Consider the following 26,112-nt stretch of genomic DNA (forward strand, 5'->3'; position numbering starts at 1 on the left):
CTACTAGGGGTGTTGACAACAATCTTGCAAGTCTGAGAGTACAAATATCCCACCATCATTTTTTATCACCTGACAAGCTAATATTTTTTCTCTGACCATTACTCAGTTCTGGGCTCATCCCCCTTTTAACAGATTTAACAGATTTAACAGATTGTTGGAAGAGACCTTATGGGTCATCTAGTCCAACCCCCCGCTCAAGCAGGAGACCCTACACCATTTCTGACAAATGGCAGTCCAATCTTTTCTTGAAAGTCTCAAGTGATGAAGATCCCACAACTTCCGAAGGCAACTTCTGTTCCATTGGTTGATTGTTCTCACTGTCAGAAAGTTCTTCCTCATTTCCAGGTTGAATCTCTCCTTGGTCATTTTCCATCCATTGTTCCTTGTCTGGTCTTCAGGTGCTTTGGAAAATAGCTTGACACCCCCTCCTCTATGTGGCAGCCCCTCAAATATTGGAAGATGGCTGTCATGTCTTCCCTGGTCCTTCTCTTCACTAGACTAGTCATGCCCAGTTCCTGTAACCGTTCTTCATATGTTTTAGTCTCCAGTCCCCTAATCATCCTGGTTGCTCTCCTCTGCATTTTTTCTCAACATCTTTTTTATAGTGTTATTATATGTGTGTGTGTGTGTGTGTGTGTGTGTGTGTGTGTGTGTATGTATTTTATATATTTTATATATTTTATATAAATTTATATAAATAGTGTTATTTTTTAATAGTGTTATTTGATTGCTCCTTAGGCAGAATCTTTTCCCACCCTCCTTCCTTCTTCCAATGTCTTTCTCACATTCCATTATTATACCTTCGACCATCTTGTAGCAAAAGTTGTTTTTTTCTTCACCTTTGAAACACTTCCTGGAACAATTTTTTTTTTTGTTCATCCGATCAAATAAGAAGCGATAAAGGAATAATACTGCGCAATTTTTCTACCTGACATAACTTCAGTGTGTCTGCAAGTAGATTAAGAGAATCATGAGAAGGTGTGAGTGATTTGGTCCTTCTGAATGCTGCATAAAACAGGAACTCTAGAGAGAGCAAAAGGGAAAAACAAACCACTCTTTTAAAATTCAATTTCTCCAGGTCAGGGAGAGAGAGAGAGAGAAAGTAAAACCAAATGACTCCTTCTAAGAAATGGGTCACCGGAGAGTCTTTAAATACAGTATCTAGCAGGAAGAATGTTGATTCATGGAATTAAGTAAAATTTAAAATGTTGATATATGCTGTGTGTCTTTGTGTTGAGTAGAGTTTGGTCCTGCGTTTTAGCACTAGGCAGAGCTTCAAAAAAAAAATGCTTTGCTTTAATGAAGGTACAGGCAGGGGTGAAATGCTCCCGGTTTGGACCAGATCGCCCAATCAGGTAGCGATGGAGGCAGGTGGTTCGGAGAACTGGTAGCAAAAATCCCTGCCCCCCCTCCATGCCCAGCTGAGCCGCGCGATCATCAGAGTCTTTTAAATGCCTCTGACAATGTCTTTTTCTTTTAAATGCCTCTGACGATCCAAGCTCTGACGATCCCAGCTGAGTTGCCTGATCGACAGAGGCTTTTTAAAAAACCCTCTGACGATCAGGCAACTCAGCTGGGATCGTCAGAGACTTTTGAAAGCATTTTTTTACAACCTCTTTGCCAAAGAGGTTGTAGAAAAAATGCTTTTAAAAGTTAAAAAAAAAAATGGCCACGCCCACCCAGTCACATTACCCCCCCAAGCCACGCCCACAGAACCGGTAGTACCAAATTTTAGATTTCACCACTAGGTACAGGTAATCCTCGATTTACAACAGTTCATTTACTGACCAAAGTTACAATGGCACTGAAAAAAAGCCGTATGACCTATTTTCACACTTACAACTGTTACAGCATCCCCATGATCATGAGATCCAAATTCAGATGCTTGGGAACTGGTTCATATTTATGACGGCTGCAGTGTCCCAGGGTCATGGGATCCCCTTTTGCGACCTTCTGACCCGCAAAGTCAAATGGGGGAGCCAGATTCATTTAACAACAATGTTACTAACTTAACAGGTACAGTGATTCACTTAACAACGGTGGCAAGAAAGGTCACAAAATGGGGCAAACTCATTTAAGAAATGTTTCACTTAGCAACAGCAATTTTGGGCTCAGTTGTGGTCACAAGTTGAGGACCACCTGTACAACAAAAAATTCCTGATGAAGTGTCTGGATGAAGAGGGAATGCCTCTCTTAGCTCCAAGTGGTGGTATATTGTGTCTATCCTATATCGGCCACATTACCACCTGCCACGCTTGTGAGTTCATTGAAGCCTGGCACCCCACAAGCAATTGACCTACAACCAGCCTACAAACCAGTGGTGAAATGTAAAATTTGTTACTACCAGTTCTGTGGGCGTGGCTTGGTGGGGTGGGGAGGGTTAATGTAACTGGGTGGGCGTGGCCAACTTTTTTTTTTAAACTTTTAAAAGCATTTTTTCTACAACCTCTTCAGCTGAAGAGGTTGTGGAAAAAATACTTTTAAAAGTAAAAAAAAAACCCTCCGATCATTGCATGGCTCAGCTGGGCATGGGTGGGGGGCCGGGGGCTGGGGGCCGGGTTTTTTGCTACCGGTTCTCCGAACCACCCGCCCCCCATCGCTACCGGATTGGACGATCTGGTCCGAACTGGGAGCATTTCACCCCTGCTACAAACCCCTCAGAATCCAAATCAACCACACAGCTAACCAGAGGCAGCACCGATCCTCAACCAACCCATGTAAGCCCACCCACCCAGCACTTCACCTCCCGATGACCTTCACCTGACATAACCTCCTTACTAGAAGTAAGGAGAAATTTTCTGACAGTAAGAACAATCAACCAATGGAACAGCTTTGCCTTTGGAAGTTGTGGGAACTTCATCACTGGAGGCTTTCAAGAAGAGATTGGACTGCCATCTGTCAGAAATGGTGTAGTGTTTCCTGCTTGGGCTGCGGGTTGGACTTGATGACCTACAAGATCCCTTCCAACTCTGTTAATCTGTTAATCTGTTAAAACCTATCCATCACAAGACCCATCACAAGACTCCCACTGATGACTCCCACTGATAACTCCCATCGGACTCATCACAAGACCCATTACAAGACTTTGTTAATAGATTAACAGAGTTGGAGGGGACCTTATAAGCCATCTAGTCCAACCCCCTGCTCAAGCAGGAAACCCTACACTATTTCTGACAAATGGCAGTCCAATCTTTTCTTGAAATAAGTCTCAAGTGATGAAGCTCCCACAACTTCCGAAGGCAACATCTGTTCCATTGGTTGATTGTTCTCACTGTCAGAAAGTTCCTCCTCATTTCTAGGTTGAATCTCTCCTTGGTCAGTTTCCATCCATTATTGGTCTTATTATCTGGTCTTCAGGTGCTCTGGAAAATAGCTTGACCCCTTCCTCTCTATGGCAGCCCCTCAAGTATTGGAAGACTGCTATCATGTCTTCCCTGGTCCTTCTCTTCACTAGAGTAGCCATGCCCCAGTTCATGTAACCATTCTTTATATGTTGTAGTCTCCAGTCCCCTCATCATCTTGGTTGCTCTCCTCTGCACTTTTTCTAGAGTCTCAACATCCTTTTTATAGTGTGGTGACTCTCAATTGGCACACCCACACCTGACTCATCACAAGACCTATCACAAGACCATGGGTGAAATTCACTTACCTTCGCTATCGGTTCGCAAATGTGAGCATGTGCGCCTCCTCCACGCCTGCACAGAGCCTTCTGCGCATGTGCAGAGGGTCAACAATGGAATGTGATGACATCCAGCCAGGTGGGCGGAGCCTCCCGCCACCAGCACTACCGGATTGCACAATCCGGATAGATCCGGCTGAATTTCACCACTGCACAAGACCCTCACTTGACACACCCAGCCCGGAAGCCCTTATAAATAGAAGAACACCGACATCGCCCTAAACTCTGATGAAGAGGTTACCAAGGCTGGTAATGAAATGTTCAGAAAGCAACCCACAATCTCAGAGAATGAGCCTTCACCCTCCGTGTCTACTCTTTTCTCAGTAAAGACCATTTCTATCCATGGATAGAGCCACATTCTTGCAAGCAGACTTTTGCAAAAGCTGCAGAGCTATTTGTCTGCAGCCTGGCTGGTGTCTGCCGTTTTTATAGACATTATCCATTTAAAAACAGCAACCCTTTTATTTCCTCCCCAAGTCTCTAATGGCTCCTTTAGCACAAAACAATTGCATGTATCAGTTGGAAAATGAGTAGGTTTAAATCCCCAGAGGAGGGGCAGCTCTGCCTGAAAAGGTCCTCTACTTTTGTCCCAAAGCAAAAATCTATATTCTTTTAAGAAACAAAGACAGAATTTAAAGAAACAGAGATCCTAAATCCCTCCACCAATTTCTCTCTGCTTCATCTGCTCAAGCCTTGCTAACAGAATGACAGAAGAGTTGGAAGGGACTTTGGAGGTCTTCTAGTCCAACCCCCTGCTCAAGCAGGAAACCCTATACCATTTCAGACAAATGGTTGACCAATATCTCCTTAAAAACCTCCAGTGTTGGAGCATTCACATCTTCTGGAGGCAAGTTGTTCCACTGATTAATTGTTCTGATTGTCAGGAAATTTCTCCTTAGTTCTCGGTTGCTTCTTTCCTTGATTAGTTTCCATCCATTGCTTCTTGTCTTGCTTAGGTGCTTTGGAGAATAGGTTAACCCCTTCTTTTTTGTGGCAGCCCCTGAGATATTGGAAGACTGTTATCATGTCACCCCAGTCCTACTTTTCATTAAACTAGACATACCACTAAGTTTTTTAAGGTTTTAAGGAGGTTTCTAAGTTACTAGAACCATATAGCGTCAAAGAATTGAGGCCTTTGAACTATAGTGCTGGAGAAGACTCCTGCGAGTCCCTTGGACTGCAAGCAATGGTGGGTTTCTCTGGTTCTCTGGTTCACTCTGGTTCGGGCGAACCGGTAGTGGTGGTGGGAGGCTCCGCCCACCCATCTGGACATCATCATGGATGCTCTGCGCATGTGCAGCAGATTCTGCACATGCACAGAAGCGCCGTGCACAAGCATGCTTCCAATTCTGAACCAGGAGCGAAGGTAAGTGGAACCCACTACTGACTGCAAGGCAATCAAACGAGTCAGTCCTAGGGGAGACAGGAACCCTGGCTGCTCTTTTAGAAGGCCAGATCCTGAAGATGAAACTCAAATACTTTGGCCACCTAATGAGAAGGAAGGACTCACTGGAGAACAGCCTAATGCTGGGAAAGATTGAAGAGGGCAACAGAGAATGAGGTGGCTGGATGGAGTCATTGAAGCAGTTGGTGTGAGTTTCATGGACTCCGGGAGATGGTAGAGGACAGGAAAGCCTGGAGGAAAGTTGTCCATGGGGTCACGATGGATCGGACATGACTTTGCAACTAACAACAAAAAGTTGCTAGATGGCAACATCTTCCCAACCTCTACTGATCTCCAAAAACTAAGCCAATTTTGTCCTGTTTAGTACTGTGAGGGGAGGGCTCTATGATATTCCAGGAAGCAAATTACACTGCAAACTAAATAATACCTAACAACAACACATCGGAAAAAGACAGGGAGAAACCATTTCATTATTGGTGCCAAGAAAATGACAAGAGAGCATTTCTAAAGTTCTCAGGAATCAAGCTAAAATTTGGAGACTTTACAAGTAGTCAGTCGTCTTGCTTACAACAATTCGTTTAGTGACTGGTCAATGTTACAATGACACTGAAAAAGTGTCCGATGACCTTTTTTCACACTTACAACTATTGAGCATCCCTGGGGTCAATATCGATCAAAATTCAGATGCTTGGCAACTGATTCACTTTTATGGCAGTTGCAATATCCCAGGGTCGTGTGATCACCTTTTGCGACCTACTGACAAGCACAGTCAATGGGGAATCCAAATTCACTTCACAACCGTGTTACATACTTAACAGTTGCACTGATTCATTTAACAAACTGCGGCAAGCAGGTCATAACATGGGGCAAAATTCATTTAATAACTGTCTCACTTAGCAACAGAAATTTTGGGATCAATTGTGGTCGTAAGTTGAGAACTACCTATATTTCATCCACTGAGGAACATTGATGATGTTGGAAGAAATGTCCATCTGGGTTCAGTTCCAAGTGGGGAAGAAAGACACTGGAAACATGGAGACTGCTTGAAAAGATGGTTTAATGGTGGACAGGACCACATGGTTTTGAGATCCTGGGCAAGAAGGCCCATGGGTGAGAGAGAGAGAGAGAGAGAGAGAGATGTATGCCCTCTGTTGGGCTTTGAATTTGACCTTGTATTCTGATTGGTTGTCAGACTCCCATGGGGCCATCATGCAGGGCTAACTTTTTAGATTGTCTTTTGAGTCCCAGGTTTGGTTGATTCTTGCTGGGTGATGATGTAATGAAAGGGCTTTGGGCAATTCCTACTATGGCTCTGCCTGAAGGAGGTAGATCTTTGTTATGTAGAATAGGATGGCCTAGGCCTTAATGGCCCATTGACAAAGGGGGGGGGGCTGAATTTCTGCCTCCCTTTTAGGGAAAATATTCTGCCCTTTTAATATTTCCTAAAATATTTCATTTTCCTAGGAGAGGGGTGGATGCTAACTTCCTACAATGACATTGATCAATAGCTCCCTATTTAGGAGTTAAATGGACTCCAGAGGATGGTAGAGGACAGGAAGGCCTGGAGGAACATTGTCCATGGGGTCGTGATGGATCAGACATGACTTCGCAACTAACAATAACAACAACAACATTTAGGAGTTACAGTCCTAAATCTCCTGGTTGCCAATGCTGGTCAATGAGAGACAGACCGCTTTTGTTTCCTGCTCCTGTTTTTGGGTTGGGTGCAAACAAAGTGGCCCTTCTTGGGTTTGGTCCAATTATTCTGGACCCTTTCCAGGTGCCAAAATGGGCTTGAACTGAATGTTGCTCTGGTTTGTATCACTGGTTGTAATCTAAGTACTGAATGCATTATTAGAACCTAATGTTGTCTAATGCCGATGGCACTGGAGCAACACTGAAGCAAAAGTTCTCAAACCTAGAAAAGAATGAATGCTTCGTTCACTTGTTCATCAAGTTCTCAACGGTTGGCCAAGATGTAATGTACTGTACGGTGTCTAGCTCTCTCATCTAATCAGATCCACACCTGCTTCTTCCAGGGTGACACGTCAGCTGAAAAAGTTTAACTTCAGCAAGGAGAAAGCCTCACTGCAACTCTATCTCCCCCTCCTCCCTTTTTAATCTGTGAAGGGTGGAAAAGCACTTGAATCTGCAGAAGAAGAGAGAGAGAGGAGAGGAGATGAAGCTTCACGCAACCTGACTTGCTAGTGTTGCCGTCTCTGAACAGGCTGCCTTGTAATGACAACCTTGTTTCAAAGACAACAACCACAGTCTCCCAATTTGAAGACAAGGGAACTCTTCCACAACATATTTTTGAACATTTTATTTATTTATTTATTTATTTATTTATTTATTTATTTCGTCAAGCATGTATTAGATAACAGATATAAGTGTAAACATGATTATGAATACATAAAATGGATACGAATAAAAGGGCACATTAGGACAGGGATGGTAGCAGTGGTGGGTTGCTACTGGTTCACCCCAAATCGGGCGAACTGGTAGCGGTGGCAGAAGGCATGTGCAGAAGGATCACGCACGCACATGAGCGTGCATCCATGAGCAAGCTGATAGTGACAGGTTTTGAAACTTGCCCCTGGACGGTAGGCACACTGGTGCGCTTATGCATGCCCCTTAAAGACCTCTTAGGAATCGGGTGAGATCGATAGTAGACAGTCTAAGGTTAAAGTTTGGGGAGTTTGGGGAACAAACCACAGAGTCAGGTAATGCATTCCAGGCATTGACAACTCTGTTACTGAAATCATATTTACTGCAATCAGGTTTGGAGCGGTTTACCTTGAATTTGTATCTATTGTGTGCTCATGTATTGTTGTGGTTGAAGCTGAAGTATTCATTGACAGGTAGGACATTGTAGCAGATAATTTTATGTACTAGGCTTAGGTTGGACCGAAGGCGGCGAAGTTCTATGTTGTCTAAGCCCAAAATTTCAAGTCTGGTGGCATAAGGTATTCTGTTGTGAGCAGAGGAGTGGAGGAGTCTTCTTGTGAAATATCTCTGGATTCGTTCAATTGTATTAATGTCCAATATGCAGTGCAGGTTCCAGACAGATGAGCTGTATTCAAGAATTGGTCTAGCAAAAGTTTTGTATGCCCTAGTTTGCAGTACAATATTACCAGAGAAGAAGCTACACAAGATTATATTAAGAACTCTTAATGCCTTTTTGGCAATGATGTTACAGTGAGCTCTGGCACTTAGATCATTACAGATGAGTACTCCAAGGTCCTTGCCAGAGTGAGGGTTGTCTACGAGGTCATATCCGCCCAAATTGCAGTTGAAGAGATTGAAATGGAGGAAATGGCTTTTCTGACGTCTGCTCCTCAAGCAGGAGCTCTGAGTCCAAGAAGACCCTCCAACTCCTCCCCAATCCAAAGTGATGAAGTACAACCAGTAGAATATGTAATGGATTGGACACTTGGAGCAGTTTTCTCCTCTGTTGCTACTGTGCTACTCTGCCCGTAACCTGATTGGTGCAATGACCGCAGAGACTTGGCTCCATACTCACCATCAACCCACTGCATTGCCTCCATATCACCCCCAAGTTATAGAAGCATGGTGGCTCAGTGGCTTAATGACTTTGGTGATTGTCTTTGCTCCAGAGGTTGGAGTTCTAGCATTGTGTGGGCAGGACGAGCTCCTATCACTCACCTCTGCTTCTGCTCACCTAGCAGAAAAGCATGTTATATGAGAGTAGATAAATAGGCACCATTTTGGTGAGGAGATGAGTCAGCGCTTCATGCTGGCACTGGACCTTCTCGGTTGTGACCCCCATTTGTGAGGTGGCTTTGTTAGAAGGAGAGGGCCTCAGATGCTGCTGCAGAATGCTACTCACCTTTCTTTCTGGTGTGGCATTAATTCACCCCACTGGGGCACCCCTTGGAAAGTGTGTGTGCATGAACCAAACAAGTCTATCAGTCTTAGGGAGACAAATTACTACTCTATTGTCAAGGTAGTGATTTAAGAGCTGACCAGCTGCTACGATGATGCAATCATGCACTGATGTGAGAATGAGTCAGCAAGGTTTTTGACTGTTATCCCTTTAAGAGCCTGTTAGAGTGTCTCACTCTCACCATGTGTTTTTCCCTGCTGTAATTTACTGATTGTTTGACTTCTGCCTATAGCACATGTATGTATAGTATATATTCTTTTGTAGATAAAAATCACTATCTATTACAAACCTCTGTTTGCTGTTATTGCTCCTGGGTTGTCTCATGTAGTAAAGCTGTGTGCACTCTGACATCTATATTAGCATTGTAGTCTCCTCACTAATGTAACATTGTCATACACTAAATAAAATCCCCAAATTGCTACCCCCTTGTTGCCTGCACCCAGGGTAGATTACTACCACTACTCCGTCTTAATGTAACCTGACTGAGGACCAAAGGTAGAACATCTCCAGACCTGAGTGGTCTCAAACCCCACATTTCATCAAGACTGATCTTGAACCTGTCCCTATCCAGACCCCAACAGCCTCTAGACTTTAGGACAAGATTTTGACAGCATTGGACATTTTTTTTTTCAGTCTGTTTGGTGATTGGATGGAAATACAACTTATTTTTTCCTGGCTGACATGATCTATTCTGTGCATACTTTTCTCTGACTTGCTCAAAACAGAGAATGTTTTAAAATGTAAGGCAGCTGGAAGATGTCTAAAGGTATTAAGGATATACTGTAAAAAAGATAACCAAGCTATTAAATCCAGCTCTAAACTGAAGCTTGGATGTCAACTCTCCCATTTGCAAACCGAAGTCAGTCCTTTAAAAATTATCACTATTTTTAACACCAGGAGGTCATTAATGACACCCGCCAGATATTATTAGAAATAGATCATATACGGAATCCAACCACAGAAGTCTCAAAGGTAAGATGATAGTGATCATTCTGAAATGTAGACTTTCAGGAATACAGAATACCAGAAAACAATACAAAATACAGAGTAACAAAGTTGGAAGGGACCTTGGAGATCTTATGTAGTGAAAAGACAAAAGAACAATAATAGAAAGTAGGGAGGGAGCCATGATGCTGACTGTCAACGCTGAAGCAAACCTGGCTGAGATCATCTTTGAGACTTCATGGTTGCCACAAAATGGAGGGGGAGAAACGGAGGAGGGGGGAATTTAGATATCTCAGCTTTGCCATCAAAATAAAAAGTTTTCTTGTGGGAACCAAGGTCATTCCAACAGGTGGCTGAGAAAAGGAGGAGTGGAGTAATCAGACAGCACCACTATTGGACAATGTGACTGATGACCTGAAGGGAAGGGGGAACTTTCACTTTTTAATTAGGTGAAAACCGCAGGAACTTTCAGAGTCGGTTTTTACCAGTTGTGTCAATATGATGTATCCAATAAAGTGTTATTTGAGGAATCTACCTGCCTCGGAATTCTGCTTTCAATGGGTGCATTACTTGGAATGCTGGCACTCTCTGAATTTGCTTGTTTTCTTGCACACGTTTCATTTTTATTTTAATTTATTTTTTTGATTATCTTAACTATTGTAGGTAACACCTTCAGTGCTAGGTAACATCATCACTAGCATTGATGATGTTACCTAGTTTGGGTAATGAAACATCTGCAAGAAAACAAGCAAGCTCAGAGAACACCTAGGACCCCTCATTTCAACCCTGAGCTACAAATATTCTCCTTTATTGGTAGAACCGTTTTAGAACAGATGCAGAGAAAGGAATGCATTCTAGGTTTTTCCACATGCTAGAAGACACAGTAGTGGGAAATTGAACATTTGGCTTGCAGGGAGAAAATAATAGCAAGAGGAATGACCAGCCAGATCTATTTTCAAGAAAAAAATGCCGCCACTGTCAAAATAGTAATTTACTCCATCAACTATTAGTTGACATGTGACTGTAGATCATAATCTAGAGACCAAGGGGCTCAGGAAGTTTTTGCCAGGAGGGAAAAGGAATTCTTGACAAAGAAAAGATCTTCCAAGAAGAAGAAGAAGAAGAAGAAGAAGAAGAAGAAGAAGAAGAAGAAGAAGAAGAAGAAGGAGGAGGAGGAGGAGGAGGAGGAGGAGGAGGAGGAGGAGGAGGAGGAGGAGGAGGAGGAGGAGGAGGAGGAGGAGGAGGAGGAGGAGGAGGAGGTGGTGGTGGTGGAGGAGGAGGAGGAAGGGGAAAACCAACAAAACACATTTTTCTGCAGGTAGAAAGCTACAGATTTGATGTAGGTAAATGCTCATAATAACATCAACCGAAGAAACTTCCTTTTCTTTTCAGAATTGTCCACATGTCAGCTAGGAAGTGTCAGTGATTTCCCAATTGCCCCCAGTAAAAGTGGATTCAATATTCCAGATGTAGTCTGGACCAGGGTAGCAGATTACCACTCCTGGGATGTTAGCATTATACTTCCGTCAAAGCAAGCCAATCACAGGAATTTATAGACCAACGATTAAGCAGGAGCCAGCAGTGTGCAGAAGCTGTGAAAATAGTTAGTGCAATCCTAGACTGCATTGATAGCATTGAGAAGAAAGAAAGTGATAGTGACAATCTAGGCTGCATCGGTCAAACCCCACCTGAATAGTGTGTCCAATTCTGGTTACCCCAAATACAAAATAGCAATAGCAATACCACTTAGACTTATATACCGCTTCATAGTGCTTTACTTCTCTAAGCAGTTTAGAGTCAGCATATTTCCCCCCAATAATCTGACTTCAGAAAGATGAAAGGCTGAGTCAATCTTGGGCTGGTCAGAATCGAACTCCTGGCAGTGGGAATAGTTAGCCTGCAATACTGCATTTTAACCACTATGCCACCTGGGCGGGGGAGACATTGAGGAACTGGTATGAGTACAGAGAAGAGCAACAAAGAGCAACAAGGTGAGGGGCTTCAAGGTTAGATCCTATGAAGAACATTAAAAGAGTTAAACATTTTAGCCTAAAGAAGAAGTGGCTAAGAAGAAACTTGATAGAAGGTTTCCAATACTTGTACAGGAAATGAGGAGGAATTTTCTGCCTGTGACAGCTATTATATGAAATCATCCGACTCCTAGATATCATTGGAGGTTTGTCCAAGATGTACGGTGACGCAGTGGTTAGAATGCAGTATTGCAGCCTGACTCTGCCCATTGCCAATAGTTCGATCCTGACCAGCTCCAGATTGACTCAGCCTTCCATCCTTCTGAGGTTGTTAAAATGAGGAAGCCAGACTGTTGGGGGCGATATGCTGACTCTGTAAACCACTTAGAGACGGCTGTAAAGCACCATGAAGCAATATATACTGTATTTTTCGGAGTATAAGACACACCTTTTTTCCCCCTAAAAGGGGGTGAAAATTTAGGTGCATTTTATACACTGAATGTAGCCCCGCTCACCCACTGGCCCCCACCCTTTGGCCTCTGCCTCGCAGCAGTTACCTCCTTGCAAGCAAACAGCAAGAAAAAACAGTTCCTTTCAGCTTCAGCACAGCCTAATTAGCACAAGTTGATTGGATCGGCCTCCTGACTCTCAGCTGATTTGCTCTCAACTGTTTTGCGCAGGGCTCTGCTGCTTGCTGCAAAGAGGTAAATTGCTGGGGCAGATTATTTTTTTTCCTTGTGCTAATCAAGCTATGCTGAAAACGAAAATGAAAGTAAAGCAGGCTGTTTGCTGTTTGCTGCAATGAGGCAAAATTGCTCAGAGGCAGAGGGAGATTTCTTTTTCTTCTTTTCCTCACCAAAAAAGGTAGGTGCATCTTATACTCCGGGGCATCTTATACTCCGAAAAATACGGAAAGTGTTATTGCTATTTCAAGCAAAGGGTGACAGCCCTTTGTCTGAGACGGTCTGAGGATTTCTATCCTTACGATTCAAGATACTTCTCCCTGAAGTTGGCTTATTTTATTTACGATAGTATCTCTGGATGGCTGGGGGAAGAGGAATCCATGTGTTGCATTAAAATTTAAAAAGGTTAAAAAGAAGGAAATTGAAAACCCTTTCCCATCTTCTCCCCTGGGTGCCACGGAGTGGCATAACTTAGGACAGAAGTAGCAACATTTCTATGACCTTGGCAGATAGGGCAATGATGCAAAGAGATGTATCACACATGTAGAGGGGAACATGGTCCTCTGGGGTTTCAAACACCTTTTTATTTCTGGATAGATGGGAAGTTGCAATGACAAGAACAAAAAGAGACACAAACTTTGTTAGAAAAAATACAAGCAGGCTTTAAGGCAGCATGGAAAAAGCTCAAAGAGCACATTCTTACAATGTGCAAAAAATCCGCTAAAGAGTCAGATCAACAAAGACCTCATTTTTAAAGGGATCCAGGAAATGATAGCTCATTGTGTTAATGTTCTCTGCCTCCCAAGTCCCAGTTGATCGTGAGGAAATAGGAATTTTGCAGTAACCTTCCCCTGGATTGGGGAGGGAATGGAGATTTTACAGTATCCTTCCCCTGAAGTAGGGTGGGAATGGAGATCTTATATCCTTCCCTGCCATGCCTACCAAGCCACGCCCACCAAGCCACACCCACAGAACTGGTAGTAAAAAAATTTGAAACCCACCACTGATTCAATTGGTAAAAATGGTGGGGTACAAGTTTGAAGATAAGAGACAAGGATGAATCTGCATACAGACTGGAGGTTGAACAACTAGATTTGTGGTGTAACCAGAACAATCTTGAACTAAATACACTCAAATGGTGGTAGATTTTAGGAGAAACCCTCCTATACTACCACCTCTTACAATCTAGTATCACCAGTAGAGACCTTCAAGTTTCCAGGTTCTATCATATCTCAAGACTTAAAATGGATACCTAATATCAAAAACGTCATCAAAAAAGCTCAACAAAGAATGTTCTTTCTGTGCCAACTCAGAAAGCTCAAACTGTCCAAGGAGCTGCTGATCCAGTTCTACAGAGGAATTATTGAGTCTGTCATCTGTACCTCTATAACTGTCTGGTTTGGCTCTGCAACCCAACAAGACAGACACAGACTTCAGAGGATAATTAGAACTGCAGAAAAAACAATTGCTATCAACCTGCCTTCCATTGAGGACCTGTATACTGCAAGAGTCAAAAAGAGGGCTGTGAAAATATCTACAGACCCCTCACATCCTGGACATAAATTGTTTCAATTTCTGTCCTCAAAAAGACGTCATAGAGCATTGCACACCAGAAAAACTAGACACAAGGACAGTTTTTCCCCGCATACCATCACTCTGCTTAAACAACTAATCCCCACAACATTGTCAAATTATTTACTAAGACTATTCTTCTCAGCCTTCCTATTACCTATCTCCTTCTGCTTATGACTATAACCTTGTTGCTTGTATCTTTACGATTATATTGTTTTATTTAGTTTCCTAGTATGATTCTGCTTGCTTATTTAGTATCCTATGACTATCACTAAGTGTTGTATCTTATGATTCTTGATGAATGTATTTTTTATGTACACCGAGAGCTTAGAAGACAAAAGACAAGATCAAAGTTCTCATTTTTTTGTGCCCATTGTAGATGTGATACACAAAAACACCAGGACTAGTTTCAATTACAGCATTGCTGCTGCCATCTTGGTTTTATTGACCATATCCTGTAGACCACATTCTGTCTTTTTTTTTAATTTTTGATTTATATGCCACCCTTCTCCGGAGACTCAGGGCGGCTTACAATGTGTTAAGCAATAGCCTTCATACTTTTGTATATTTATACAAAGTCAGCTTATTGCCCCCACAAACTGGGTCCTCATTTCACCTACCTTAGAAAGGATGGAAGGCTGAGTCAACCTTGAGCCTTGGAGAGATTCGAACCAGCAGTAAATTGCAGGCAGCTGTGTTAATAACAGGGTGCGTAGACCACTGTACTACCTTTGTCTCTTGCCTGCTTACCTGATCTCTGGGGGGGGGAAGGAATGTGATTTAAGGCACAGGTGTCAAACCTGTGTCGTCACAGCATTGTCACATGACTTATCGTGACTTTTTCCCCCTTCACTAAACTGGGCATGGGTGTGGCCAGCTTGTGACACATCTGGCCAGTGGCCACAAGTTTGACACCCCTGATCTAAGGATTTAAATTCCTAAGGGCAAAAAATAAATACACAGTTAATTCTAACATTAAACAACCAGGAGGGCTTAGGGGAGCTCAATGAGCTGAATTGTGCTCAGAATCTTGTTACTCTTATTATAGTTATCCTAATTTTTTTAAAAGCCAGTTGAATCACTGCTTACAAATCTCTTTTTCTTTCAAATGAGTATTACTTTCAGTATGTAATACTTCTTTTTTGGGGGGTTGTATTCATATTTAAATTAGGTTCCCTTGAGATGGGAGAAAAGCAAAGACATTTTCAACACAAGAGACTAATAATACGCCATGCAAAGCTGCAGCGACTGTTGGTATTGAATATATAAATCATGCAAACAGTAACCAAAAATGCTTAAATAATAGAGTCAAGCAATAATATTCTTATTAGTTTAAGTAATTTGGATGCTCTTCTTCATGTGGCAAATCAGTCATAGAAAAAATTCCCAGCTAATCATTAGATAACTGAAGCCAAGTGATATTCATATTACTAATTCCCTAATTTTCTAGCATTAAAGAACTATTATGGGTCTTTGCATTATGTGCTGGTCAATAAACATTTATTTAGGATATGTAGTTCTTATCCATGTTTATATCTATAATTTATGAAAGTACTACGTATAAAGAATTCAACAGAGAAAAGGGCAAAACTAATTAACGGCTTCAAGTATAATACTAACGATACTCATAATAAATCTTAATTATAGAAATATCAGAAAACCAACACCATTTTTGCATTAGTGTCAGCACTAGAGTAAATTGAAACCTGACAATTAGCTGTTTTCTACCACTGTGTCAAATTTGCGTGGCAATTGGGCTTTCTTTCTTTCTTTCTTTTTTTAATGTGCCTGAACCAAGCAGACTTCTACAATTTAAGAACCAAAAAAGGATGACTGGAGGCTAAAACATATGAAGAACGATTGCAGGAATTGGTATGTCTAGTTTAATGACAAGAAGGACTAGGGGCATCATGATAGCAATATTTCAATATTTGATGGGCTGCCACAAAGAAGTGTCTGTGTGTGGGGGGGTCAATCTATTATCCAAAGCACCTGAAGATAGGACAATGGATGGAAACTAATCCAGGAGAGAATCAACCTAGAAATAGTTTGGTTCGCAGTGGTTAGGGTGCAGTACTGCAGCTACTTCAGCTGACTGCTAGTTCAGCAGATCAGCGGATCAAATCTCACCGGCTCAAGGTTGACTCAGCCTTCCATCCTTCCGAGGTGGGTAAAATGGGGACCCAGATTGTTGGGGGCAATATGCTATTTAATATACTGTCTTTGGTGTAAGCCGCCCAGAGTCCTCGGAGAGTGGGCGGCATAGAAATATGAATAATAAAATAAAATAAGGATAATATTCCTGACAGTTGGAACAATTAATCAATGGAAAACCTTCCTTCAGAGGTTATGGGTGCTCCATCATTGGAGATCTAACAATCATTTGTCTGAAATGATATAGAGCAGGACAGAGGTGGTATTTAGCAGGTTCTCACCAGTTCTGCAGAACCTGTAGAAGAAATTTTGAGTAGTTCAGAGAACCAGTAAATACCACCTCTGAGTGGCCCTGTCCCCATCTATTTTCTGCCTTCCGAGTCCCAACTGATCGGAAGGAAATGGAGATTTTACAGTACCATTCCCCTGCCACGTCCACCAAACCACGCCCACCCAGCCATGCCATGCCATGCCATGCCACACCCACCAAACCACACCCACAGAACCGGTAGTAAAAGATCTTGAATCCCACCACTGGGGCAGTAGTGTCAAACTTGATTTCATTGAGGGCCTCATGAAGGTTGTGTTTGACTTCAGGGGGCTGGGTGGGTGTGGCTAGGGTGGGCATGGCCAGCTTGACGTCACTCGTGTCAGGGGCACCTGTGGTAGCCTGGGCAGCGCTGGGGGAATCCACTGTCTCCAGCAGAGGAAGGCAAGACCAGGGGGAGCACCAAACCCTTGTCCTCCATAGGAGACTCCCTGTCCCTCTCAGGCCATGTGAAGGACCCCAGACAGTGGCGCAGGCTGTCCAGAGCGCTAGGCAGTAGAGGGCAAGCACCCAGCCTGGCCCTCAAACTCCCAGGGCACCAGGACCCCACAGTCCCAAGCTCTGTTTTAAGCTGTGATGGCCTCCTCCAGCAGTCTGCCAGTGAAAACAGAGCACAGCCTTCCCAAGCTCCATTTCCACTGGCAGACCGCTATAGGAGGCTGTCGCATGGCCCTCCTGAGCTCCGTTTTGCTGGCAGAGGCACTGCAGGCTGCTCCTTCAATGATTCCAGGGTGGCCCCACAGGCTATATCTAAGCAACTTGCAGGCTGGATCTGGCCCCCAGGCCTTGAGTTTGACACCCCTTGTTGTGTACTGAGCAGGGGCTGAAACATTGGTAACAGACGCACCAACTACCCAAATGGAGGAACAAATGGGGCCCGTACCTTCAGCCATTGGTGACCGTCCAAATCCGAGAGTCGTGGGAGCCGGGGCCGTGGAAGGTGCAGACAAACGGTCGGATCTGGAAGGACCCCGACACTCTGGCCGACTCCGGCGTTGGCCAACACACCTTCAAGACTACACGTGCACTTTCCAGGGATGAAGGGGTGTTGTGTACTGAGCAGGTTCCCTGCGTGAGCCCTCTGTTGGAATGTAGGAAAGGTTGAAGTTTTGTGATTGGTTGGTTAGACTGAAGCCGGTATAAAAGAGCTGTCAGCGAACGTTCTCTGTTCTGTTCTGAGGGAAGAGTTGTTTGTATCCCAGTTTACGAGTTGAATAAAGAAGTTACCTCAGGTGTTATCCACATGTCTGTGGAGTCATTTGTGAAGCCCGGCAGATACTTATTACCCCTGGTATAGGGTTTTCTGCTGGATCAGGGGTTTGGAATAAAAAACCCCTCCAAGGTCCCTTCCAATTCAATTATTCTGTTCTGTTTTCTATATTGTTGCCAAGGAAATAACATGAATTTGAATTGGACTCAAAGGAGACTATCTTTCTATTCCTATTTAAGACACACTGAAGATGGTAATGGAAATCTGCGCAGGTTCTGTTGGTGAGCTGCATCAAAGACAACATGAGAAAAAAAGTTTGTAACTTTTTTGGCATGTTCTACTGAGAAAATCAAGTCACACTGTTTGTGAAACAACCCAGGCTGGAAAAAGGAAAACCATTTCTCCTTCCAGAAAAAGTGTTTTATTGTAAACGGATTGCTAATTAGGAAGAAGGCTTCAAGTACAATACTAATGATACTAATAGGTAAAAGGTAAAGGTTCCCCTCACACTTATGTGCTAGTCGTTCCCGACTCTAGGGGACATTTCAAAGCCGAAGAGCCAGCGCTGTCTGAAGACGTCTCCATGGTCATGTGGCCAACATGACTAAATGCCATAGGCGCACAGAACGCTGTTACCTTCCCACCAAAGGTGGTCCCTATTTTTCTACTTGCATTTTTTATGTGCTTTCGAACTGCTAGTTTGGCAGAAGCTGGGACAAGTAACAGGAGCTCACTCCGTAACACGGCACTAGGATTTCGAACCGCTGAACTGCCGACCTTTCGATCGACAAGCTCAGTGTCTTAGCCACTGAGCCACCACATCCCTCTATGATACTAATAATAAATCTTAAATTATTTAGATTTTTAGGAAGAGATTGGAGAACCATTTGTCTGAAATGGTATAGGGTATGAGCAAGGGGTTGGACTAGAAGACCCCCAAGGTCCCTTCCAACTTTTATTACTCTGAAGAATAAAATGCCGACAATTTGGTGAAACGTGTGCAGAAATGGTAGCTCCAGAATACCCAGACAATGGGGAGAAATAAATTGTTGCTTGGTGAAAGGGTGAAACCTGTATTGTTCTATTCCTTTGCAATTTGTTCCCTGCCCCCTTTCTCCTTGGCTGAGCTAGCAGCAAATAAATACCTCTTACACAGCAATTGATCTAAGGCACTTAAGGCTGGATGAAGACATGAAATACTGGTGTAAAGCTTTTGTTGTGGAAGGGGCAACCGAAGGATAAAGAAGGGAAAGTTAAGGAGGAAAATGCCAGAGAGAAGAAAAGATGTCGAAAAGAACCTGCAATAAATACTGCCAAGATGGCCAAAAGTAAGCAAGGTAGAATTATCCCTGGCTTGTTACAGAGATTTTTTTTTTAATCCTTCTGGGCAGAACTGAAAGGTTGACACACAGCATCAAGAATCTATGAAGAAGAAGTGCTGAAGCTTACATTATCTTCATGCACAGGTATGTGTAGCTGTTGGGAGTATCCTCTTGCTCAGAGCTTTCTCCAAAAGTAGTTGTTTCTTCCTTTACTCAGATCAAAGGCATTGTCAGAGGGATTATAGAATACAGAATAACAGAATTGGAAGGCCTTAGAGGTTTTCTAGTCCAATCCCCTGCTTAAGCGAGAGACCTTATACCATTCTGGATAAACAGTTATCCAAGTTTCTATTGAAAGCCTCCAGTGACCCATAATTTCTGAAGGCAAGCTGTTCCATAACATTTTTACACTTTATTGCTGTATAGGTGACTCAGGGGTAGCAGGATGAGTCGGCAGCCCAAACTGGTTTCCACAGAAAGGCCCTCTTCCTTCAGCTTTAGGACGGGCACCGCTTCCTACCCCGCCACCTGCCACGCTTCAGGAAAGCCCGGCTGGGTGCCGTATGTTGGGTCTGGTAGCGGGTGGGGAAGTGCTGTGCCCTCCCCCTCTTACTGCTGGGCCTACTGGCAAAACGCCACTCGATGCACCTCAGCATCGCAGCCTTTCTAGCTGGCCAGTTGAGGGGCTGGCAGGCTGCGGCTACAGCCGGAAACCATTCCTCCCACACACAAAGGGCAGCAAGCGTGCAGTGGCCGATGGTTTACGGCTGTAGTTTATTGGTTCAATTTATATGCCGCCCTTCTCCGGAGACTCAGAGCGGCTTACAATGCTTTTAAGCAATAGCCTTCATACTTTTGTATATACCTGCTTAGTAGGGCTTTTGGCCCCCCCAAGCGGTGTTCTTTTTTATACAAAGTCAGCTTATTGCCCCCACAATCCGGGTCCTCATTTTACCTACCTCGGAAGGATGGAAGGCTGAGTCAACCTTGAGCCTGGTGAGATTCGAACTTGCAGTTGTCCTGCCCCCTGCCTCACCTCATGGGGTGAGCCTCCCACCTCCCACCCTACCCACAGGAGACCCCTGGATTCCTTCTCTAAAGCTGCCCAGCCCCCACAGGCACCATCCACATGAGTGACGTCAAGCTGGCCACGCTCAGTTGGCTGTGACTATCCTGACCACACCCCTCCTCCCCCCCCTGGTCCCCGGAGGATAACCATAAGGCTGATCCGGCCCTTAATGAAATCAAGTTTGACATCCCTGTTGTATAGTAGTATATACTCATGGTTTTTTTTTTCAACCACAGCTATAAATCATACCTTTGAGCATCTCAACTGAAAAATTGCTTGTATGTTGCATTGCTGATGTATAGATTTGAGAGCCATTTTGCTCTAGTGATTAAGGTACCTGACTAGAAACTAGGAGTCCCTGAGTTCTAGTCCTGCCTTACAACCTTATGCCTCAGTCCTGCAAACAGCTGGCTGAGTGACTTTGGGCCAGTCCTCTTCTCTCAGCCCAACCCACCTCACTGTTTGTTTGTTGTGAGGAAAATAGGAGGAGGAATGAGTATTAGGTTTCTTTGCCTTCTTGGATTATTTATAGAATTAATAAAGGTGGGAATGAATGAATGAATGAATGAATGAATGAATGAATGAATGAATGAATGAACAAATGAACAAATGAGGCAGCTAAGAGAAAAAGTGTAATAGGTTACTTATTAACGACCTTTGAATTCTCTCCCTTCAATATATGTAATAATCCGAATTGATTTTACCCATTATTCTGTTGTTTGTTGCAGTATAGATCTTGGTTCCTGTCAGATTCTCTGCCTTAATGATGGAACGTTGACATCCCCATCAACATTTTATGGAGTAATTGCTAGATACATGCACTATTTGTATCATGGCTAAATGCCATGTGTATACATTACCTTCAATTGAAATTTTTGATCAAAGGCTGATCAGTATCCTATGATTTCCATAGATTCTGCCAATCCCCATCTTCCATTTACCCCCACATCCTATAATACAATGGCACAATGATCTATCTCTATCTCCGTTTTGTTTTCTCTGTTCAATTGTTCCAATTCTTTGAGGGTGCCTGGACAAGTCCCTGCAGTTTTCTCGACAATTTTTTTTCCAGAAGTGGTTGGCTATTGCCTCCTTCCTAGGGCTGAGGAAAGTGGCTGGCTCTAGGTCAATCAACTGGCTTTGTATGTAAGGGAGGACTAGAAGCAGTGGTGGGTTTCAATTTTTTTTACTACCGGTTCTGTGGTTTGGTGGGAGTGGCTTGGTGGGTGTGGCAGGGGAAGGATACTATAAAATCCCCGTTTCCTCCCGATCAGCTGGGACTTGGGAGGAAAAGAATAGATGGGGGCGGGGCCAGTCAGAATTTGTACTACCTGTTCTCCGAACTACTCAAAATTTCCACTACCAGTTCTTCAGAATTGGTCAGAACCTGCTGAAATCCACCTCTGACTAGAAGTCATAATCTTCCAGTTTCTAGCCTGATGCCTTAACCACTACCCCAGGGGTGAAATGCTCCCGGTTCGGACCGGATTGCCCGATTTGGTAGCGATGGAGGCGGGTGGTTTGGAGAACCTGCCCCCCCATTACCCAGCTGAGCCGCGCAATCATCAGAGGCTTTTTTTTTATTTTTAAAAGCATTTTTTCTACAACCTCTTTGGCAGAAAAAATGCTTTTAAAAGTAAAAAAAAAAGCCTCTGATGATCTTGCAGCTCAACTGGGATCATCAGAGGCTTTAAAAGGATTTTTTCTACAACCGCTTCGTCCGAAAAGGTTATAGAAAAAATGTTTTTAAAAGGAAAAAAAGCCTCTGCCGATCAGGCAAGTCAGCTGGGATCGTCAGAGGCTTTAAAAAAGAAAAAAGAAAGCCTCTGCCGATCAGGCAAATCAGCTGGGATCGTCAGAGGCTTTAAAAGAGGTTGTAGAAAAAATGGTTTTAAAAGTAAAAAAAAAAAGAGTTGGCCACGCCCACTCAGTCATATTACCCCCCACACACACCAAGCCACGCCCACAGAACCGGTAGTAACAAATTTTACATTTCATCACTGCACTATCCTATACTGAATCTCCTTTCTCCAACTGTATCTTGTATTTCTAGAAATTGTTCCTTTTTATGTGTGTGGTGTTTACTTATTCATTTTTAAGGTTAGTCAAAAGATGAATTGTTACTTTCCTGACCACTTTATCCTTCAAAAAAAAAAAAAAAAAAGATTTAAATTCATTGTAACCAAGATATTTGGTGACCTACTTCTATCGCTTTTTTGCAGCATAACAAATTGTTGTTATAAGAAATCTTTCATTCTGCATAAATTGTATTATCTCTCTAGCTAGAATGGAATTGTTCTAAATGTATCATATAAATCAAGGCCACAATCTTCCTCGAACAGAGTTGGGTCTGCCATGCAACCAGTCTTGAGAAATAGTTTTTTTAAAAAAATGATTCAGAGAAATGAAATTGTTCAGACATCTGGGAGGTCTCTCAGAAATAAATATAGGGAATTATTGGCAAAAAGTGGTATTTCCTGTAAATAATGCCCTTTAAGAGATTATTCTGAAATTACCTGTAAACTATCAGGATTCTTTGCTTTACAGAACTGTTAATTTTAAAGCAATGGATGATTTATTACACTTGACTGGTAGACCTAAAAATACTCAATAGGACTGATTTCTGAGTACATATTAAATAAATACTTGTTAATAAAATAGAAGTTAAAAACAGGCTGTTTCTCTTTTCCCCTTATGCTTCTAAATAAGTACTTTAATTGCTTAAATTCACATGTTATTCAAGAGTATGTAATGACTGGGAAGTCTTACATGGGTCTGCTTTTGAAAATGTATATAGCAATAGCACTAGCATTTAGACTTATATAATGTTTCATAGTGCTTTCCAGCCCTCTCTAAGCGGTTTACAGAGTCAGTTTATTGCCCCCAACAATCTGGGTCCTCATTTTATCCACCTCGGAAGGATGGAAGGCTGAGTCAACCTTGAGCCTGGTGAGATTCGATCTGCCAAACTGCTGGCAGCCGGTGATCAGCAGAAGTAGCCTGCAGTACTGCAGTCTATCCACTGCACCACTGAGGCATATAATTTTGAAAATGTACAACATATAACTTTGATGAAAACAGACGTAAAATGCAATATAGTGATAATTGTCAGAAGTATGTCAGGAAAAAAAAAATACTTAGATTTATAATCGAAGATGATTGTAATTTGGTATTGAATATGTCTTTACATGGGAGATATCAATTGACTTTGAGATAACTGACAGGTATTTTTAATGATATCGGTGATAGAAGACATTAGTAGAGACTTCCTCTCTCCCTCCTTCCCTTCCTATTTATATTTATGTTTAATTATTTCTAAGATTTGTTTTTATTGTTTTGTCTTACTTTATGCTACCCAGACTCAACCTTTTGAAATGGGAAGCTATGTAAATTCTATAAATAAATTTTAAAAAAATCAGTCTGACAATATACGTGCGTATATGTGTATATGTATGTATGTGTATATAATGTATGTGTGGGTAAATACACTATGCATATGTCTCTCTGTGGGTGTTCATAGACCCAGATTATATAGAATCAATGACCTTGACAAGAGGGTTTGCTGCAAAGAAGATAATTTATTTAGAAGTGTTTACCATATGTATATTTTTTTATTCACAATACAATTTGCGATGGATGATATATATCGGTTATGAGTACAAATATAATGATATCGGAACAACCCTGAGGGTTCTAAGAACTGCATGACTATTTCTTTGTTAGTTTGAAAATACCAGCTCCCATGAACTGAAGGTCAATCAGCCAACTTATTTTAAACAAAGTTTAAGCGCAGACTTTTAATGATAATTGTGGCTGACAGTTCCATAACAGTTTCTAAATTTGTCATTGTATTTTGGCATTTTACCTGATTGTTATCAGACTCTTCGGTACAGTTTAGCAATAGAAATAACACTTAGACTTCTATACCGCTTCACAGTGCTTTATAGCTCTCTCTAAACGGTTTACAGAGTCAGCCTATTGCTCCCAACAATCTGGGTCCTCATTTTACCCACCTTGGAAGGATGGAAGGCTGAGTCGACCCTGAGCCTGGTGAGATTTGAATTGCCAAATTGCAGGCAACAGGCAGGCAGCAGAAGTAGCCTGCAGTACTGCACTCTAATCACTGTGCCACCGTGGCTCATTATCTATATTTGTTTTAAAACATTTGCTATTTATCTACATTTGTTTTTTAAATAAGAAAGAAAAACTCCCTTTGTAACATGAGCACCCTGATGAGTATACAACAATCTTTCAAATAGCATATAGAACTGAATCTCACCATTCTGTTCCATCTTTGCAGGAACATAAAATTCTAGAAACAAAAATGTTACTTACTTGCTTATACCTTCGACATACCTTTCTTTCTAGTACCGGCTAATGTCCTTCTCTGCTTTCAGGGCTCCTGATGAACTTGAAATGTCAGTTTGATCTTCAGGATAAGATGTTGGTCAAGGAGCAGATGGATCTCAAGATTGTTTTCCATGGGACCACACTGGGTTTCTTTAAGCCTGTCTTTCCTAGTGTTGTGACCTAGGCCCAAGTAGGTATTATCAGAAGCAATCAGTTCTAATCAAACATATTTTATTAGAACAGCTGAGAATTAACTCATTCTCAGCGTAGCCCAAACTAATTCAAAACAAATTCTTCATAACACAGTTCTTCGGCCTTATCACCAGCCTTGGTCTACTTTGGCAACCTGCCAAAGGCTTCTCTTGGCAAAAGTTCAGAAGCAGGAGATGCCAAAAAGAAATAAATGCAGACAAGAAACAAATCTATAAATGTTGTTTTCCGACGAAGAGCCCAAAAGACGTTGCTGGTCTTTAAAGCCTTATGGAAGGGACCAATCATCTCTTGGCCTTACTCCTGAGTCATCCTTTTTGCTTTAGCTGCTCTTGCCTTCTAGCAGCTCTTCTCATGTGTGCACTAGGAACAGGCTCCTCCTGTTCCTCTGCCTCTCTTCTGTCCGCCTCTGGAGGCTCCGGAGTCTGCATATCGCTCCCAAATGGCCCTGGCCCCATCTCTGCCTCCGATGCAGAGCCCTTGTCCGGGCCTTCTCCAGCCTCCAGGACTGGCCCATTGTCCTCCCCAACCTCCTCACTGCCCAACTCCGCTGCCAGGTCCGTGGGCTGCTGGCGGACCACAACACCTAGCTCAAACTATCTTAGAGGGATGAAGGGGGAGGGAATAGAACAGAACAGAACAGAACAGAACAGAACAGAACAGAACAGAATAGAATAACAGAGTTGGAAGGGACCTTGGAGGTCTTCTAGTCCAACCTCCTGCTTAAGCAGGAAACCCTATACTATTTCAGACAAACAGTTATCCAATCTTTTCTTAAAAACTTCCACTGTTGGAGCATTCACAACTTCTGGAGGCAAGCTGTTTACTGATTAATTGTCCTCAGTGTCAGTAAATTTCTCCTTAGTTCTAGGTTGCTTCTCTCCTTGATTAGTTTCCACCCATTGCTTCTTGTCCTGCCTTCTGGTGCTTTGGAGAATAGCTTGACTCTCCCTTCTTTGTGGCAGCCCCTGAGATATTGGAAGACTGCCATCATGTCACTTCTAGTCTTTCTTTTCATTAAACTAGACATACCCAATTCCAGCAACCGTTCTTTATATATTTTAGCCTCCACCCTCTAATCATATTTCTTGCTCTTCTTTGCACTCTTTCTAGAGTCTCAATATCTTGGTCTATCACTTTGAACTCTGGAGGAAAAGTACTAAGTAAGTAAATAAGTAAGTAAGTAAGTAAGTAAGTAAGTAAGTAAGTAAGTAAGTAAGTGGTGATGACAGAAGAAAGAGTAAGAGAAGTCCCAGGCCTTAGCACTGTTTTAATTTCCCACCCTAACAGTATAGTAGTAAATAGTAT

Source organism: Pantherophis guttatus, chromosome 3 (assembly GCF_059756535.1).
Source record: "Pantherophis guttatus breed Tessera chromosome 3, ASM5975653v1, whole genome shotgun sequence".
Lineage (NCBI taxonomy): Eukaryota > Metazoa > Chordata > Lepidosauria > Squamata > Colubridae > Pantherophis > Pantherophis guttatus.